This window comes from Platalea leucorodia, assembly GCF_965183815.1.
Source record: "Platalea leucorodia genome assembly, chromosome: 30".
Classification (NCBI taxonomy): domain Eukaryota; kingdom Metazoa; phylum Chordata; class Aves; order Pelecaniformes; family Threskiornithidae; genus Platalea; species Platalea leucorodia.
Genome location: NC_138852.1, coordinates 586,652 through 605,071, shown reverse-complemented (window position 1 = coordinate 605,071; position 18,420 = coordinate 586,652).

Sequence of the window (18,420 nt, the reverse complement as noted above, 5' to 3'; positions counted from 1 at the left end):
TGGGCTGGGCCTCTGCTGCTGAGCTGGGCTGGGCTCCTGGCATGGAGGGAGCTCATGGCAAGGGGGCAGCGCTGCAGAGAGACAGCTCTGGCCAGGAGCAGCTCCTCTGCAAAGCGCAGCAGGGCTGAGGGCACTGCCTGCAGGCAGCGAGGGGAGAGGAGTGGGGAAGAGAGAGACGGCAATCTGGAGGGGAAGGAGAGCTGAGAGCTCACTACGGGAGAAATCTTCACAGCCCTAAATACAGTAAGTCTCTGGGTGTAAGCCAGAGCAGCTGTGGTTCCTGGAAAGACCTCCTAAAGCTGGCACATGCCCCAGCTTATGGAATCTGTCAGGACGATTCTCAGAGTTTCTCTAGTGTAGAGGAGAAGGACATGCTTCAGAGCAGGGATTCCCCACTGCACCCTCAGAGGACTGGCTGTGATGGCTGCCTTCTCCCAGGGATGGCTGCAGGGGTGCGAAGGTGGGTGTGCAGCCGGGGGTGCCCAGGGCTGTCCTTCCGAGCAGGGTCCCTGTACCCCAGGGGGTTGTGTGCTGGGGCAGGGGCTCAGCCGCCTGCCAGGGTCAGCACTCAGCCTGCCTGGGGAGCTCCCAACAGCGCCATGGGGAGAAGCTGTGGGTGGAAGGAGTGAGCCCTGGCAGGGCGGGGCAGGGTGCTTCTGCTGTTGAGAGGGACCTGCGTGCGTGAGGTCTGCTCGCAGCTCCAGATCACCCTGAGGACATTTGCAGAGGGTCCTTCTGAAGGACGTTGGGGCACCATTTCCCTGATAGGGAAGGATTCTGTGCTCTCAATTTTTCTACTCTTGGTTGTCTGGGTGGGCAGTGGGAGATGGGAATTTATTTCTCTGCTCTGGAGTAGGCAATGAGACCCCAGTTCTCATTAGGATTTTCTGAGCTGCTCAGCTCCTGCACACACAGAGATGCCCCTGGGCAGTGCCCTGCTGCCAGGAGGTGCCTGCAGGGCAGAGCTGAGCACACAGCAGGTGGGATGGGCTCTGTGAGCATGGAGAGGGAGGAGACGTGGGGAGAGAAACTGCTGCCAGAAGGGACAGCTCTAGGCCTCAGACATGGGCAGGGAGTGAGAGAGAATTCCTGCCAGCAATGCTGGGGGAGTGGGGATTCAGGCATCTCCCTGCCAGCCCCTGCAGTCCAGACACAGTTCCCAATGCAACCCTTGGTCTCCTCTCCTACCCAGCAGAGCCTCTGCCCCCAAAGCCATGGGTCCACGTCATGAGTCACCACCTCAGCAGCTGGACCTCCAGCTGAAGGCTTCTTGGAGTGTGGTATACAAAGAAGATGCTAAAAGCACTTGCCCTACAGTGTCATCAGCTGAGCAGCAGTGAGCACAGCTGGGTAAGGAGAAGGCTTCACAGCACGTCCGTACGCCTTTCTGTCCTCGCTTCATTCTTTCTGGAGCATTGCAGTGTTCTTGCCTGTTTCTCCACCTGTCCATGGTACTCTTGCTCTCTGTGTTGGGGTGGGGATGTGGGTCAGTTTTTGTTCTGAAACCAACTCTGGGGGTCCTGCCCAGGGGTATCTTTTCAGGGGTATCTACTCAGCTCAGGGAGGGAGTTTTCTATGAATAATGCCATGTTTTTTTCCTCAGAGAAGTCTCCTCTAAACTGTCAGTGTCTTTTCCTCCTTGGACAGGTTCTCATGCCCAGAGGGACAAAATATCCAACGACAGCTCCATCACCCAGTTCCTCCTCCTGGCATTTGCAGACACGCGGGAGCTGCAGCTCTTGCACTTCTGGCTCTTCTTGGGCATCTACCTGGCTGCCCTCCTGGGCAACGGCCTCATCATCACTGCTGTTGCCTGCGACCACTGCCTCCACACCCCCATGTACTTCTTCCTCCTTAATCTCTCCAGTCTTGACCTTGGCTCCATCTCCACCACTGTCCCCAAAGCCATGGCCATTTCTCTGTCGGACACCAGGGCCATTTCCTACTCGGGATGTTCTGCCCAGGTTTTTTTCTTTTTGTTTTTGATGTCAGCAGAATTTTTTCTCCTCACACTCATGTCCTATGACCACTGCGTTGCCATCTGCAAACCCCTGCACTATGGGACCCTCCTGGGCAGCAGAGCTTGTGCCAAAATAGCAGCAGCTGCCTGGGGCGCTAGGTTTCTCAATGCTGTGCTGCACACTGCCAATACATTTTCACTACCCCTCTGCCAAGGCAATGCTGTGGACCAGTTCTTCTGTGAAATCCCCCACATCCTCAAGCTCTCCTGCTCACACTCCTACCTCAGGGAATTTGGGCTTGTCATGTTTAGTGCTTTTGTATTTTGGTGGTGTTTTGTTTTCATTGTGCTGTCCTATGTGCAGATCTTCAGGGCTTTACTCAGGATCCCCTCTGAGCAGGGACGCCACAAAGCCTTCTCCACGTGCCTCCCTCACCTGGCCGTGGTCTCCCTGTTTACCAGCACTGCCATGTTTGCCTACCTGAAGCCCCCCTCCATCTCCTCCCCATCCCTGGATCTGGTGGTGTGTCCCGATCCAATATCGGGAGAGGTTTCGATACGATCCCAAGGACGAGATTAAGACGCAAACGAGGTCAAATGCCGTACAACCTTTTACTTTTATTAGAGGGGAGAAGAGAACGGAGGGAGGAGGGAGGGCAAGGGAGGAGAGGAAAAGAATTGGAGAGAGAGAGAGTTAGAAAGAGAAGGAGAAGGAGGAGTTTGTCACCACCACTTCGAGTCCGGTGATCTTCTGCAGGGTCTTCGGTGGCCTCAGGTTCCGGCGGGGATCGAAGCGGGGGGGGGGTGTGAGCCTGGAGGGTGCAGGAACAGAAGGAGTGGTCTCGCGCGCGCCGCTGCCGCCCCCGCCGAGGGGCACGTGCGCTCCTTATATAGGGGCTCCCACGCATGCGCAGATCACAAATGTGTACGTGCAGCTCGCCACGGCCGTGCTGCCCCCGCCTCTGCTCTTTTCACGCCTTTTTGTCCCCGCCTCAGCTCTTTTCGCGCCTTTAGTCCCTGCGCAGGCGCACGAGGTTGTTTTTTCTCAAAGCTGTGGAGAAGATGGTCTTCTCGAAGCGCTGCGCTGGATGGCGCTACAGCAGCAATGTCGAGACAAAACCGCATTTGGTACCGGTTCTCTACACCACCCCGTGGCTCGACATTGCAGCTTGGTGGTATAAGACAGAGAAAGAGAAAACAAAGGAGAAAGAAAGAAAATGCAGAGTTGAAAGGGTTGGAGATAAGGGTGGAGGAAAGTTGTGGGAAGGGAAACGGGAATAACATTGTTTCAGGTGAGGGAATGTCTTAACACAGATTAACTGAGGTATTGCTCAATGCAAGCTATTCTTGAACGACTTTAACAATTCTTCAACTTTGAAGGGTAAACATTAGAAATAGGGTTGACAACAACTGGCAACAGCAAACATTAGAAATAGGGTTAACAGTAACTGGCAGTACACGGTTTCTTCCTTTAGAAGTAATTGGGGATGGGTTTAAATGATGGGTACTGAGGTTGGTTGTGGCTGACGGATGGTACAGATTTTCGTTACACCATCAGGTGAGGTGTTAGGAACAAATTGCATATTTGACACAACGTGTCGAATTAATTGAATAAAACCTGGAATTATACAGCATAGGAACAGTAAGGTGGCAGTTGCACATAGCAAATACAATATTAATTGTTTGACCCACGGTGCCCCTGGTAACCAGGACCACAAATCGCCATTCCAACCACTCCAGGTTTGAACAGGGACATGGGCTATTTTCCTGATATCTTGGGTCAGTTGGAGAACCACTTCTCCCACATCATCTATTTCTAGGCAGCAGTTAGAGATATTTAATTTTCCACATACCCCTCCCTCCTCAGCCAGTAAATAATCTAAAACCATGCGGTGTTGAAGGATTGCCGTGCGCATTTGTTGAGACTGCCGAGTTAATAGGTCTATGGCGTCAGCGGTTTTGTTGGTGATAATCTCTAGGGCCGCCTGTAGTCTGATTATTCGGTTTAGATCATAGACTGGTTCTCTTGCCCCTGCAATGGGCTCGTTCGGATTCCAGGTTGCTGGTCCATAGTGTTCAATTATTCGCTCAGGGGGCCATTCATCATTCCCCCATTTTTGTGTCCCACCTAAATTTACCTTGGTAGATCGCCTCTTACGGGCAATACTTCTATGTCCGAGGTTATCATACACTTTTACGCCTAATTGGGGTCCACCAGTTTCTGGCAGGAGGAAGAATAGGGGCCTTATGATCCCTATGTAACAAACTCCCGACCACCCCGCGGGTAAGAATTTGTATGCCGTGTTTCCACAAATCCAATAATGCCCTTTTCTGGCTTTATTTCCTTGAGAAAATGGCCCATCTTTCCCTGGTGGAAATTGAAAATAAGTTGTGTCTTTGTCACCCAGAGGGCTGAAAAAGGTCGTTGCCCCATCCCTTATTCGGCCGGTACAATACCAAGCCCCATAAGTACTGAACATTCAATATTTACTTTTTGCAAAGAAAACTAGACAATTACATTTTCTAAGCAAGTATAACATTTCATGTTACTTGACTATTAAGTTTTCCCATATACAGGACTATTTAATGATGAAAATAGAGGAAGATCAAAAAAAAGAAAGAATTATATATACGGTAAATCATAGGTTGAAATCCTTGAGATGTCCAACATAAATAGGTATCATTGGGAAGTTATTGGGTATTTTTTCTTAAATAAACACACACACATATATATGCTTAAACATGCACCAGACAATTAGGTGTCTTTGTACTATTGCCTAAAGACTGTAGTGCACTGAAACATCTAACATTTAGCCTGTTTGACATAGATATTAAATCTCGAATTATTCATAGAGCTGCAATGAAGTACAAACATGTAAGCACACATATGTACCACCAATTATAAAAACTGATATACACAGTGGAATATTCTAATGGATTAGTGTCTCTGAGTTAAAATGATCCAAAGTAGCAGGTGCGTCGTGGTCATATCGCTGCCCTTAGAAACAGGAACAAAACTCACTCCTTGGGTTAGAAGGAGGGAATAATCCATTTGGTGTGTATTTTGTGGGTTCTCCCACTGGTATCTTTCGCTTTCCACATGTGTTTATTTAGGGGGGTATCTAGTACAAGAGGCACAGCTCCCACAGTGGGAAGCTCAACCAGAACCGGTTGACCAGGAGAATAACATGGTGTCCTGGGGGAGTTGGGGTTTCGAGAGACGGGTACCATGGTTGGGGCTTGTGGACAAAATGCTGCAATTTTCGGGCACCCGTTTGCACCCCAGCGATTATTGACGTTGGTCACCGCCTCTCCTACCCGCTCAGCCCACCCCGGTTCATGTGGTTTCAGGAAGCGCTTCAGCAAGCCGTTTGTTCTCTCCACAATCCCATTTGCTTGGGGGTAGTATGGAGTGTGGAATACCCATGAAATCCCCTCCCGAGCCGCCCATTCCTGGACCATCTTGGCTGTGAAGTGTGTGCCATTGTCAGATTGTATCAACTGCGGTTTAGGGAAGGTCCCAAACCATTCTTTCAGGGCCTTCACCGTATTCTCCCCTGTTGCCTTAGCGCAGGCTTTAGCCTGTGCTAGGCCAGATACTATTTCAACACCCACTAATACATAGCACTTTCCTTCTGATTTACGGAACGCACCAATGTAATCAACCTGCCAGGCCTCCCACAAACCTTTTCCCTCTCTCAAATGTAGGGGACTGTCTTCCAGGGGGTGCCTGTCTAAGCGGATACGACATTGCTCACAGGCCAAAATGCAAGTTTTGCAATTTTCTCGGGTAACCGGCCAGCCTCTGGCCTGAGCCTCTCGGTAGAGGTCTTGGGCTCCAGTGTGCCCTCTCTTAAGGTGCAACCATTCCAGGAGTCGCTCCCAATCCTCCGCTACTGGATCACTTTGCAAGGGGGCGAGGCGGGCCAGCTCATCAACCCTATTGTTCCAATGACCGGACGGATCTTCTCCCGTCTGAGGGGAGGCTACCCATCCTACCGCAAAGTTCCCCTGTCTGGCAATGGTTAAAATATCTTGCCACTTTTCCTTTTGCCATACAGGTATTCTGTTAACCTCCCACCCATTTTGTTCCCAAAAGGGGAGCCACTCTGTACACCCCTTAAAGACAGCAAAGGAGTCAGTGTAGATATAGATTGGAGAGGCAGATTGGGCTTCATGTTGAAAGACACTCCATACGGCCACTAATTCCCCTACCTGAGCGCTGCCTTCTCCTTCGGTAATTATTTTTTGGTCGGTCCTTATCCGTAGGGCGACTGCACGGTATTTCCAAGTTCTGCCCTCTCGTTTAGCAGAGGCATCAGTGAACCAAGCGTTCTGTAATTGTTCTGAAAATGGGGGGGCTACCTGTACAGCAGAAGGGGGCACGTCATCTTCCCGGTCTGGGGCCACTCCCTCTTGGATAACTAAATTTTTGGCAGCGCCCTCAGAAACTTCAAAAATACCACAGTAATGTTCTATTTGCGCGTACCATTTCCGCACTGAAGCCCTTTGTGCCACCCCGTCAGGGGGAGGTGTCCCAGTTAAAACTGGCTTAATCACTTTGAAAGGACCTCTGAGCACTATTGGTTGCTGGCGAATGGTGCGCTCTGCTTCTCGTAAAGCCAGGCTGACTACAAACAGCCCCTTTTCCCACGTGGTGTACCGTTTTTCTGCATCCTTGAAACTCCGAGAATAAAAGCCAATGGGCCGGATGGGCCCTGCCGGCCCCCGTTGCCACAAATGAATCGATAGCCCGGTTGCGGCAAACCCCCATTCGATCTGCACCGGGTCTGTCGGGTGGATAGGCCCCAGGGCTTGGTATGCATTTGCCTCGAACACCAACAGCCGTAGCGCCTCATCGTGGACCGGGGTCCACTCCCATTGCGCCCTTTTCCGTAGTAAATCATATAGGGGTCTCGCGATAATTGAGAAATCAGGGATATGCTTTCTCCAGAACACAAGCAGCCCTAACGCATGCTGTAAGTCTTTCTTCGATTCTGGTATCTTAATTTGGTCGAGGGAGGAAAGGGTGTCTGGTGGGATACATGTCATCCCTCCCTTCCACCAAATTCCTAAAAATTTCACCTCACTTGAAGGGGTTTGCATTTTCTCAGGTGGGATTGTCAATCCTATACTCTCTAGATGGGTGATGATGTCCTTCTGGACTTCCCCAACCTCTTCCACCTGATTGCCCCCTATGAGTACGTCATCTATATATTGGTAAACTTTCACCCCCGCCCTTATGGGAATTGCTTCCAGCTCCTGTGCTAGAGCATGGTGGGCTAAGGTGGGGGAGTGCTTGTATCCCTGAGGGAGCCGTGTAAAGGTGTACTGTTGCCCCGCCCAGGTAAAAGCAAAGCGGTCCTGGTCCTGCGGCTGCAGGGGGACCATAAAGAACATGTCTTTAACGTCAATAGTCGCCATAATAGGGTGTGATTGCTCTTGAATGGCGGCTATAAGCTCGGCAATGTTCGGTACGGCAGCTGTTAATGGGCCTGTGTTGGCATTCAGCCTCCGGTAATCTACTGTCAACCTCCACTTGCCGTTTGGTTTTCGGACAGGCCATACCGGGGAGTTAAAGGGGGAGTGGGTGGGAACTATAATCCCCCTCCCCTTTAGGTCCTCCAGCACTGGCACGATTCCATCTCTTGCTCCTATCGGTAGCGGGTAGGGTTTCACGTTTGTCAGTTTGGAAGGGGGGAGGGCAGGCGCCGCTTGCAAAAGGCGCACCCCCACGCCGGGGGCTTCGGCCAGCCGCCTGATCTGCGGGACGCCGAAAGACCACGAATTTCCCTGGGTGTCACGCCACTGTCTGCCCTTTAAAACGTCTATGCCCAAGAGGTTCATTTGAAAGGGTCCTATGGCTGCCATGGTGCTCACCGGACTCTCATCTCCTGGTAGCCATAAGGTTACCGGGGTCATGGGCACAGATTGGGTTTTCCCTAGGGCATTTAATACTATCAGGCACTTAGAAGGAGTTGAGATGCCGCACCGTTCTGCCTCGCTTTGTTTTATTGCTGTAATTTGGGCCCCCGTATCAATTAAAAAGGTCATGGGCCTCTTCCTCGGCCCTACTGCGACAGTAATGAGGAGGTCCCCTTTATTGTTGCAGGTGAGTTGTCTAATAAACATCCACCCTCCGCCTCCCCCCTCACCCTGAGGGGGCGGAGGTCTTAGTTTTCCACCACTCTTTCATCCCCCTTGAACCCCTCCTTCTTATGCAGTGCTGGCATGGAGGGCGCGTTTGGTTTGGGAGAGGGTCCTTGCCCGGACCACCTCCGCACAAGGAGCTCTAATTTTTTGGTGGGGAGCCCATCCATTAGGTCTCGGGGCACACCCTTTTGCAGTCCCTTCTGCCACAATTCTTGTCGGAGCAGGGGTTTTTCCCTTTTTGTTGGGCCGGGGCTTGTCCCCGAAAAAGCCAGCGGTTTATTTGCCGGCTCCGCTGCCCGCACGGCCCTAGTTTCCACCTTGTGGTAAGTTCTGCCTACTGGCCCGTATTTCCTTCCATAGTTTATCAGTTCCTGAGCTATCTCCCCCCAAGTCCACACCTTCCTCCCCCGCTGCCGCTGTTCCGGTGTTACTGTTCCCTCCAGGGCAGCTGCAATTCGCTCTTCACGAGGCACATTTTGGATTCTCCCCTGTAATTGGATCCCGATAGGTTTTAGCGAGTCGGGGAGTCCTCTTATTAGCGGTGTCAGCCGCTCGGGGTCTACTGGTAACAACATCGGAGAGCTTAAATTTGGTTTAAGTTCCCGGTCATACATCATTTGCAGGCATGCTGCCTTTTGTACGTTTTCTAGTAGTTGCTCAACCGAACCAGTTACAGCTAGGGGATCCCCCCTTTCTAATGGGTTCAGCCCCCCCGCCCAATATGCTGCCCTCTGGGTCAGAGACCATGGGGCCCGGCGATCGCCCGTGGTGAGGAAGACGCCGGGGCCCCAATACCCCTCTGCTTCTTTTTCCGATAGCATGATCCCGTCCCCCCCCGACAGAGATATCCTCCACACATATTCGGTTTCGGACTCCCTTGCCGTCCTAGCAAAATCCTTTCGGAGTTTAGCCAGTTCGGTGGCAGTAAAAGGGATTTCTTTAGTTACAACTTGGGGACGGTTGTCGCTATCGTCCTCATATATATATTCCGTTTTTACCAGCGGGCACATATGGGGGGGGTTATCCACAGTCTCCCTTAATTGCTTTAGGTCTTTCTGGGGGTAGATTTGGCGTACGCCTTTCTCCTCCAACATTACCTCCGCCTCAGCGAGGGTGTCTGCCTCCCTCAGGAGCTGAACCCTCAGCTCCTCCTTCAAAATCCTATTTTGGCGCTTCTCCTCCTCTAGCGCCCGTTTGGTCTCTAGTAGTTGCTCTCGCAGCGGCGCTACCGCCGCTTGCAACGCAGCGGCCACAGCCTCCGATTGGCAGGGCACTCGTTTCTTGTCCTCCACCGCCGCTGCCAGACACGCTCCTAACACAGCACAAACAACAGCCTTCCCTTTTCCCTTCTTCGCTCTAGCTTCTTTATGCAAAACCGCTATTCGGTCCATAACACTTTGCAGTTGGAACCAGTGGTCCCGTGCCCAATCTCGTCCCGGGGGCGAGGGGCAAGAGCCGTACGTTTCTAAAAACTCATATAATTTCTCTGTCTCTTCACAAAAATCGCCTGCCTTTTGGGCAGCCATATCCTACAAAGGGGAGTTCGTCCCGGGAGGGTCAAAGCTTAAAAAAAAAACACGTTTCCCCTATACGCTCCCAGGAGGCCAATCCGCGCACTACTAGAAGACAAATACGAGCCTACAAAGGGGATATCGTCCTGAGGGGGTCACACCGTACAATCCAAACTTCCCCTATACTCCCCCAGGAGGCCAGACCATAAACTACTGTAAGACAGAGCAGAGCCTACAAAGGGGATATCCTCCTGAGGGGGTCACACTATAAAATTCAAGTCTCCCCTGTACGCCCTCAGGAGCTCAAATCACAAACTGCTACGCGCGTTTCAGTACAAAGCTCTCAACACCCACTCCGTCCTTGCGCTTCGTTCGTCTCCGGCTGCTTCCCTCGCGGGAGAGCAGAACCACGGATCGGAACTCCGCACTCGCTTCGTACTTATTTGTACGTCTCGTTCACACACACTCGCTCAGCGCACTGTAAGGTTGTATGACACTCTCGTCTCAAGGGATCCTGTCCGTGACGCCAATTAAAATGTCCCGATCCAATATCAGGAGAGGTTTCGATACGATCCCAAGGACGAGATTAAGACGCAAACGAGGTCAAATGCCGTACAACCTTTTACTTTTATTAGAGGGGAGAAGAGAACGGAGGGAGGAGGGAGGGCAAGGGAGGAGAGGAAAAGAATTGGAGAGAGAGAGAGAGAGAAAGAGAAGGAGAAGGAGGAGTTTGTCACCACCACTTCGAGTCCGGTGATCTTCTGCAGGGTCTTCGGTGGCCTCGGGTTCCGGCGGGGATCGGAGCGGGGGGGGGGGGTGTGAGCCTGGAGGGTGCAGGAACAGAAGGAGTGGTCTCGCGCGCGCCGCTGCCGCCCCCGCCGAGGGGCACGTGCGCTCCTTATATAGGGGCTCCCACGCATGCGCAGATCACAAATGTGTACGTGCAGCTCGCCACGGCCGTGCTGCCCCCGCCTCTGCTCTTTTCACGCCTTTTTGTCCCCGCCTCAGCTCTTTTCACGCCTTTAGTCCCTGCGCAGGCGCACGAGGTTGTTTTTTCTCAAAGCTGTGGAGAAGATGGTCTTCTCGAAGCGCTGCGCTGGATGGCGCTACAGCAGCAATGTCGAGACAAAACCGCATTTGGTACCGGTTCTCTACATGGTGGCAGTTCTGTACTCGGTGGTGCCTCCAGCAGTGAACCCCCTCATCTACAGCATGAGGAACCAGGAGCTGAAGGAGTCCATCAAGAAAGTTATTTTCGGGATGGTTCTCAATAGTGGTAAATTTTCCATCACTCTTCAGGAATGACTGCCACAGCACCCCATTGCAGGACTGTCCTTTGTTTCTTGTTTTATCATTTTTTATCTTTATTCTTATTGTTGTTAGTTGTTATTTTTCTCCGAAATAGATGTCTGAATGCATCTTGCTTCTCTTGAGGAATGAACCTGCTCTGTCTATCCTGGAGTGGATGGAAAAGTGAATCTTTCTCTCAGGCAGAGCTGACACTTTCATAGCATTTCTGAAATAAAATGGTGTCGTGGTTTAACCCTAGCCAGCAACTAAGCACCACACAGCCGCTCGCTCACTCCCCACCAGTGGGATGGGGGAGAGAATCAGAAGGGTAAAAGGGAGAAAACTCGTGGGTTGAGATAAGAACAGTTTAATAATTGAAGTAAAATAAATTAGAACAGTTAAACAGGCAAAGCAAAAACCGTGCATGCAAACAAAACAAAACAAGGAATTCATTCACTACTTCCCATCGGCAGGCAGGTGTTCAGCCATCTCCAGGAAAGCAGGGCTCCATCACGCGTAACGGTTACTTGGGAAGACAAACGCCATCACGCCCAATGTCCCTCTCCTTCCTTCTTCTTCCCCCAGCTTATATACTGAGCATGACGTCATATGGTATGGAATAGCCCTTGGGCCAGTCTGGGCCAGCCCTCCCCCTGGCTGTGCCCCCTCCCAGCTTCTTGTGCACCCGGCAGAGCAGGGGAAGCTGAAAAGTCCTTGACCAGTGTGAGCACCACTTAGCACCTATTTAGAGACAGCTTAGCACTACTTAGCAAGAACCAAAGCATCAGTGTATCATCGACATTGTTCTCATGCTAAACCCAAAACACAGCCCCATACAGGCTACCAAGACAAAAATTAACTCTATCCCAGCTGAAACCAGGACAAACGGGATCACCCCAGTGCACTGACTGAGGTGGGGACTCTTCTCCTGATGTCATCAACAGGCCCAAGGAATTTCACCCCAAAAGGGCCTATTTCTTCTTGGAATTGGAAGAGACAAGCTCATGGTCCCATTAGTAGCTGTTAGAGACTAAGGGCTGGAATTTGGACTCACCCATTGGTGTGTGGTGACCACGGAGATGGTGAATGGTCAGTGAGGTACATACCCAGGGCTTTCTCAGATATTACAGTGTAGTGGAAATTCTCCAGAAAGCTGATCTGGAGAGCCTTGGGGTTCTACAGGGACAGCATGTGCCTGGGGTAAGCGGTGACTGAAGCCCCGCTAAGTGAGAGATCACCCAAGGTGGAGTCACCCAAATGGAAAGTGCTAAATGCCGGTATCTGCAAGTAAGGAAAGATGAACATACCCAACCATCCACAGACCAGCTCCAACAGGGAACAGCACCTTTACAGCCACCACACCAGCAACAGAACACACACAACCATGGACAACACAACTGTCCCCATCCTGGTCCCTTCTCTGCTCTGCTGTGAAGGTCATGAGTGGTCTGGTGGTCCTCTGCAGCACCTACCCACAGGCACACACCCCCAAGGTCCCTCCAGTGTGGGCCTGAGTTGTGGGTCTGCCCAGGTGTCCTACTCAGTCTTGGAGCCGTTACCCACTTGGCAACTTCAGCCTTGGGTGTCTCCACATCCTGGTGTCCTCTTCTGCCAGCCAGCCCCACTTGGAGTTGGCCAGCAAAGCACGTATGTGCATTTTCTCTCTTACACACAGACACACACACGAATGCGCACACATGCGCGCACATATACACACACAATTGAGCATGTTCACACAGCAAATAGCCAGGAGCAGAGTTTAATAAGAAGGCGGGACACACCATGGAGATCAGGCACAGGGTCTGGATGGATCAGCCCTGAGCAGCCCCTTCCAAACTTCAGCTGGCCCCTTGCATCCCTCACCTCTCCCCATCCACAGGCTTCTTCCTCCCAGGCCTCCTGGATCCCTCCCTTTCTGTCCCCCAGTCCCCTCCCCAAGTAACAACTGTCACCAATTACTTTTTCCCCAACGGTCTCAGGTTTGTTCCATTTCTACCATCAGTTGGTAGTTGGGATACCATTGCCTAGGTCATCCGGGCCTTCAGTGTCACCACTGATGGCTTCCCCTGGCACTGCTGGCCTTGCAAGACTCGACTGCCCAGAAGCTCCCCAAAGCTCCCCTCCAGTGACCTGTGCAGTTTGGCCTCTTCTCATGTCTCTGCTCTTCAACCACTCGTGAGACCAAGCTGGGACACATTGTGCTGCCTGTACTGCTAGTCCCTTCTTACACGGGTCTCTGTCACATCCCGCAGTTTCCCATGCCATGTCCCATAGGTTCCCATTTCAGGTACAGGTGGCTTCACCCCAGGGCAGGGCCTGACCAAGGGCCCAGTCATCTGCCTGCAGCCTTCCCATCTGGTGCTTTTGATGACCTCATGATGCCTGCCTGCTCCTGGCCAATCACACTGCTGTCATGAGGTGGCCTTCCAGCAACAGCCCAACCACATTGGTCTTACCCACCTCTGCCCTCCCTGAGCAGCCATCTGTGTCACGTTGGGGTTTGTGATATGCTTGATGATGTCACAGTACCTGCCTGCCCGCTGCAATTCAGTCAGGCTGCAAAAGAAGTGACCTCAAAATCAGCCTCCCAGCTCTGATGCCTCTCCTGGCATCTCTCTCTTCCTGCGACAGAAGGAACCTCCCAGCCACCCTCCCACGCACTTCCACTTTGCCAATATCTCCCCTCCCCTCCCCAGCAATGTCATTTCTGCTGGGACACATGCAGAAACACGCTCGCCCATAGGGACTGCAGAGCCCTGGTGGGACAGCTGGGTGATGGGAGGGCAGCCATGGAGGGGAAGGTGTGCCTGTTTTGGCTGGGGTAGAGTCAATTTTCTTCACAGTACCTAGTACGGGGCTCTGATCTGGATTTGTGCTGAAAACAGTGTTGATGACACAGGGGTGGTTTTGTTCTTCCTGAGCAGGGCTTGCACAGAGCCAAGGCCTTTTCTGCTTCTCACCCCACCCCACCAGCGAGTAGGCTGGGGGTGCACAAGAAGTTGGGAGGGGACAGAACCGGGACAGCTGACCCCAGCTGACCAATGCAATATCCCATACCATATGACGTCACGCTCAGCAAAAAAAGCTGGGGGAAGAAGAAGGAGGGGAGGGACACGTGGAGCGATGGTGTTTGTCTTCCCAAGTAACCGTTACGCATGATGGAGCCTTGCTTTCCTGGGAGAAGCTGAAAGGCCAGCAGCAGGCACGTGGCTTGGAAGACGATGGTAAGGTTCCTTTTGTCTGGTTAATTGATAGGCCACAAGAGGGCTGATGCGTTGGGATGGCATTATGACATCAATCATGTCTGAGAAGCTCATAGACCATGAGGAGGCACATGACCATGAAGGCAAGCATGAGGTCACGTTAGTCTCTAGTCTCTTTGGGTGATTGCCCATCAGCAGACACATGGCTCGGATGTTGACTATGACATCACTTCTGCCTGAGAACCTGATAGGTGCCAGCAGGCGCCTGACTTGGGTGTTCTGTTGCACCTGGAGGTTCTGGTTTGTTATGTCCCCATGAAGAAAGGCACGCAGACCCTCTGAAGTATCATTTCAAATGCCATTTCCTAGAGCAAACAGTACCAAGGAAGAGTGAGTAAGGCCAACTGCATACAGGGCTGCAGTAGGAGGACTGTGGCCACCCAGACAAGGGGGTTATCATCCCCCTCGGCTCAGCACTGGTGCGGCCACATCTGGACTAGGCAGAAGTTGATTTTGAGGCTCTGGACTTGGTTTGCCCCTCACCCCTTCTTGGGGTAACCAGGAGGTGTACAGTTGTCCTGTCCTTAGCATTGCTCACCTTCACATCCCACTGCCCCCCTGGAAGAGTCCTGACCCACACATGAGGGACAGGATCTGCCCTCCCATTGCCTGGGGGTGAGGGTTTGGCCTTGCTGCTTCATTTAAAACAAACAAACACAAGAAGTTTCCTCAGCGTCTGAGCTGCCTGCACATTCCCTTTGCCTCCCTGCAATCAGGGCCTCCAATTATCTGCTCTAATGAGTCCCTGGGGAGGCTTTGTCAATAATGGGACTCATTAATGCTTCAAGGTACTTTGGGTTTTGCTTTTGAGGTTGACTCTTTCAGAGGTTTGTGCAATCTCCTCTCAGTGCCTGAAGCTGAAGGACTCACCACAAATCCTCCATGGGGCTCACTGAAATAAAGCAAGCCCTAACGAGCCATCTCTCTTCCTGTCATTTTCATCAAGTCTTCAAGAGTTGTACAGATAATTGGAGCTGTTTCCTAGCATAGTTATGGAGAAAGATTTCAAAGAGCTTCTCATAAACATAAGGTTTTATTTTCAAGGGTGTAGTTTATTACTTTTCAGTATAGAGAAGAGGTGACAGCAGCATTCTCCAATAGATATTGCTGCAGGGTGTCTCCTCAGGAGATCTGGACTGGTAGGAGAAGTTGTCCCTTGAGCTCTGACAACCTCCCACCTCACCTCCCCAACCCCACCATTTCTCTCCTTGCCCACCTGGGACTTTTCCTTACAGCAGACTTCTCCACTGATCTCTGCAGCTGGATGGTACAGCTCCTTTGCACCATCTCCCCCCTGCTCTCCTTAGAGACCTGGCTGCACACAGGCACAGAAGGGTTTTTCCTATTTGCAAGCAAAGGAAAAGTCAAGCATGGTCAAGTTCCATAAAGAAAACAGATCCTGCAAGCATATGCTAAGCACAAGCTGCCTCTAATGAGGATGCCTTTCTACAGGGGATAATCTTAGGAGAACTATTTCAGGTAGGTAGATACAAAGAAGAGAGATATCAACATAATTAAAGAGTTGGCTAAGGAGACAATTAGACTGCTGAAAGAGAGGCAAACTGTTAAGTCCCTGATGTCAAAGCAGCAACTGGATGGGTGTGAGGAATCTGAATGAAGAAAGAGTAAGGGGAGGAGAAAACAGGAGAATAAGGGAAAGGGCTTTTGTCTAGGCAGTGTTCCTGTGAAAAGATGACGTTAGAAATGGTTCTTCTATCCAGACAGGTGAAAAGATATGAAAGAGAGAAATTAAATTACTATAAATCATTTTAATTTCTTTAATAATTCAAATTTCAATTTAATTTAAATATAAATTCTGCTGACCCTACTCCTTCTCCAAGAATCAAAAGCTCTATCTTTTCCTGATTGCTATGCCCTAGACTGCCTCCAACCATCACATCACCCACCAGGCCTTCTCTGTTTGCAAACAGATCCAGCAGGGCACCTTCCTTCGTTGGCTCCCTCACCAGCTGTGTCAGGAAGTGATCTTCCATACACTCCAGGAACCTCCTAGGCTGTTTCCTCTCTCTGTGTTGTATTTCCAGCAGGCATCTGGTAAGATGAAGTCCCTCATGAGAACAAGGGCTAGCAATGGTGAGACTTCTCCCAGCTGCTTATAGAATATTTCGTCCACCTCTTCATCCTGGATGGGTGGTCTATAACAGACTCCCACCATGATATCTGCCTTGTTGACCTTCCCCATGATTCTTACCCATAAACACTCAACCCTGTGGTCACCATCATTAAGCTCTAGACAACCAAAACAGTCCCTAACGTACAAGGCTATCTCACCGCCTCTCCTTCCTTGCCTGTCCCTTCTGAAGCATTTAGAGCCTTCCATTGCAGCACTCCAGTTGTGCAAGTCATCCCACCCTGTTTCTGTGATGGCGACTATGTCACAGTTTTCCTGCTGCACAATGGCTTCCAGCCCCTCCTGTTTGTTGCCCATGCTGCATGCATTGGCGTAGATGCGCTTAAGTTGAGGTATTGCTCCTGCCTCCTTTTGGGGGAGAGAAGCTCTGTTTCCTACATGAACATTCTGATTTGCATCTGTGGTTTCTGACACATCCATAGCCCTTGCGTGTTTTCTGCTGCATGGCTCTCCACCCCCTACCTCCACTGAGAAGACAGACCAAAGGACCTCGCTAGCGCACCGTCCCTCAAATATTGGTGTATCGCCCCCAGGCTTATCTCTAGCAAGCCTGGTTTTACCCCTTTCCCCCTTCCAATCTAGTTTAAAGCTCTGAGCCCTGCTAACTCCTGTGCTAGGATCCTTTTCCCCCTTTGAGACAGGTGTACCCTGTCTGTCACCAGCAGGCCTGGAGTTGTGTAAACCAACCCATGATCAAAAAAACTGAAATCTTGCTGGAGACATCAGGCTCAGAGCCAGGTATTGATCTGCTGGCTCTTCCTGTGTCTTCCCTCATCATTCCCTGCAACTGGAAGGGTAGAGCAGAACACTGCTTGTGCTCCTGATCCCTTAACCAGTCGGCCCAAGGCCCTGAAGTTTCTCTTGATTTCCCTTGGACTTCTAGTTGTAACTTTGTCACTGCCTACCTGAGAAACCTATAATGGGTAGTCATCTGAGGGCGGTACCAGGGCAGGAAGCTTTCTCTCCACATCTTTAACCCGGGTCCCCGGGAGGCAGCAGACTTCCCTAAGAAGTGGCTCCGGTCTGCATATCGGGCCGTCTGTTCCCCTCAGGAGAGAGTCTCCTATGACAATGACCCGTCTTTTCTTCTTTGTGGAAGCTGTTTTGATGCAGAGTGTAGGCTGACTTACCCTTGACGACACCTCCAAGCTGGATGTACCATCGTCCCCGGCGTTGTTTGGTTCCACTTGCAGAGCTTCACACCTGTTTTGTAATGGCACCTGGGAAGGTGGGGCAGTCACAGAGGAGACTCGCCTGTGCTGCGCCAGGCAGGAACTTGTCTCCATTGCCCCCTATCCCTTAAGTCATTATGTTCAGCCAGGTGGAGAGAGGATAAGGCATCTTCTGTCTCATGGGTCCTGTCTGCCTGTTGGGCCTGTCTGAGGGAAGGTAGGGTGTGATTCCAGTAATCCATCCTCTCTTGCACTCCCTCATACTCCTCAGCCTACTCACCTCCTCCCGGAGCTCCATCACTAAGCAGAGGAGCTCCTCTACCTGGGCGCGCCTCCCACAGGGGTGCTCGCTGCTGCTGTCCAGTACTGGCGTAAGAGCAGGGCAAACCCTGCAGCCTGACACCTGGGTGGCAGCGTGTTCCCACCGGAGCTCTGTCTGGGCAGCTGCGTCCGTCGTGGTGGGTGCAGAGCTTAGCGAGGCCATGTTTTTTTGCCGGATGGAGAACATTGCTCCCTGGTTGATCTTCAGGGCCCTTCCTGCACGCCCTTCTGCGTGAACTGCTGCGCCATGCCCTTTCTGACGCGTCGTACCCTTTCTGATGCATGACACCCTTTCTGACACGCCATGCCCGCCCTGTTGGTGGTGCTATGGGTCACTCGCGCTCCCTAAGGGCTTCCTTTATACGTGGCGGAGGCTGGGCTGCTGTTGCTCCTGGCCCCGCCTAGGTTGCATCAGCCCAAAGCTGCTCACTGTGGCAACTGAGGCCAAGCAGAGTTCCTCAGGAGATGGTCTGGATGAATATGAATAGGAGAAGGCTGATCTCACTTGTTCTATAAGCAGAAAAATAAAGAAAACTGGAAAAAGAAGAAAAAAATGATTTATTCTTCCTTATTATTTAAATCTTCTCTGCTCTTATTC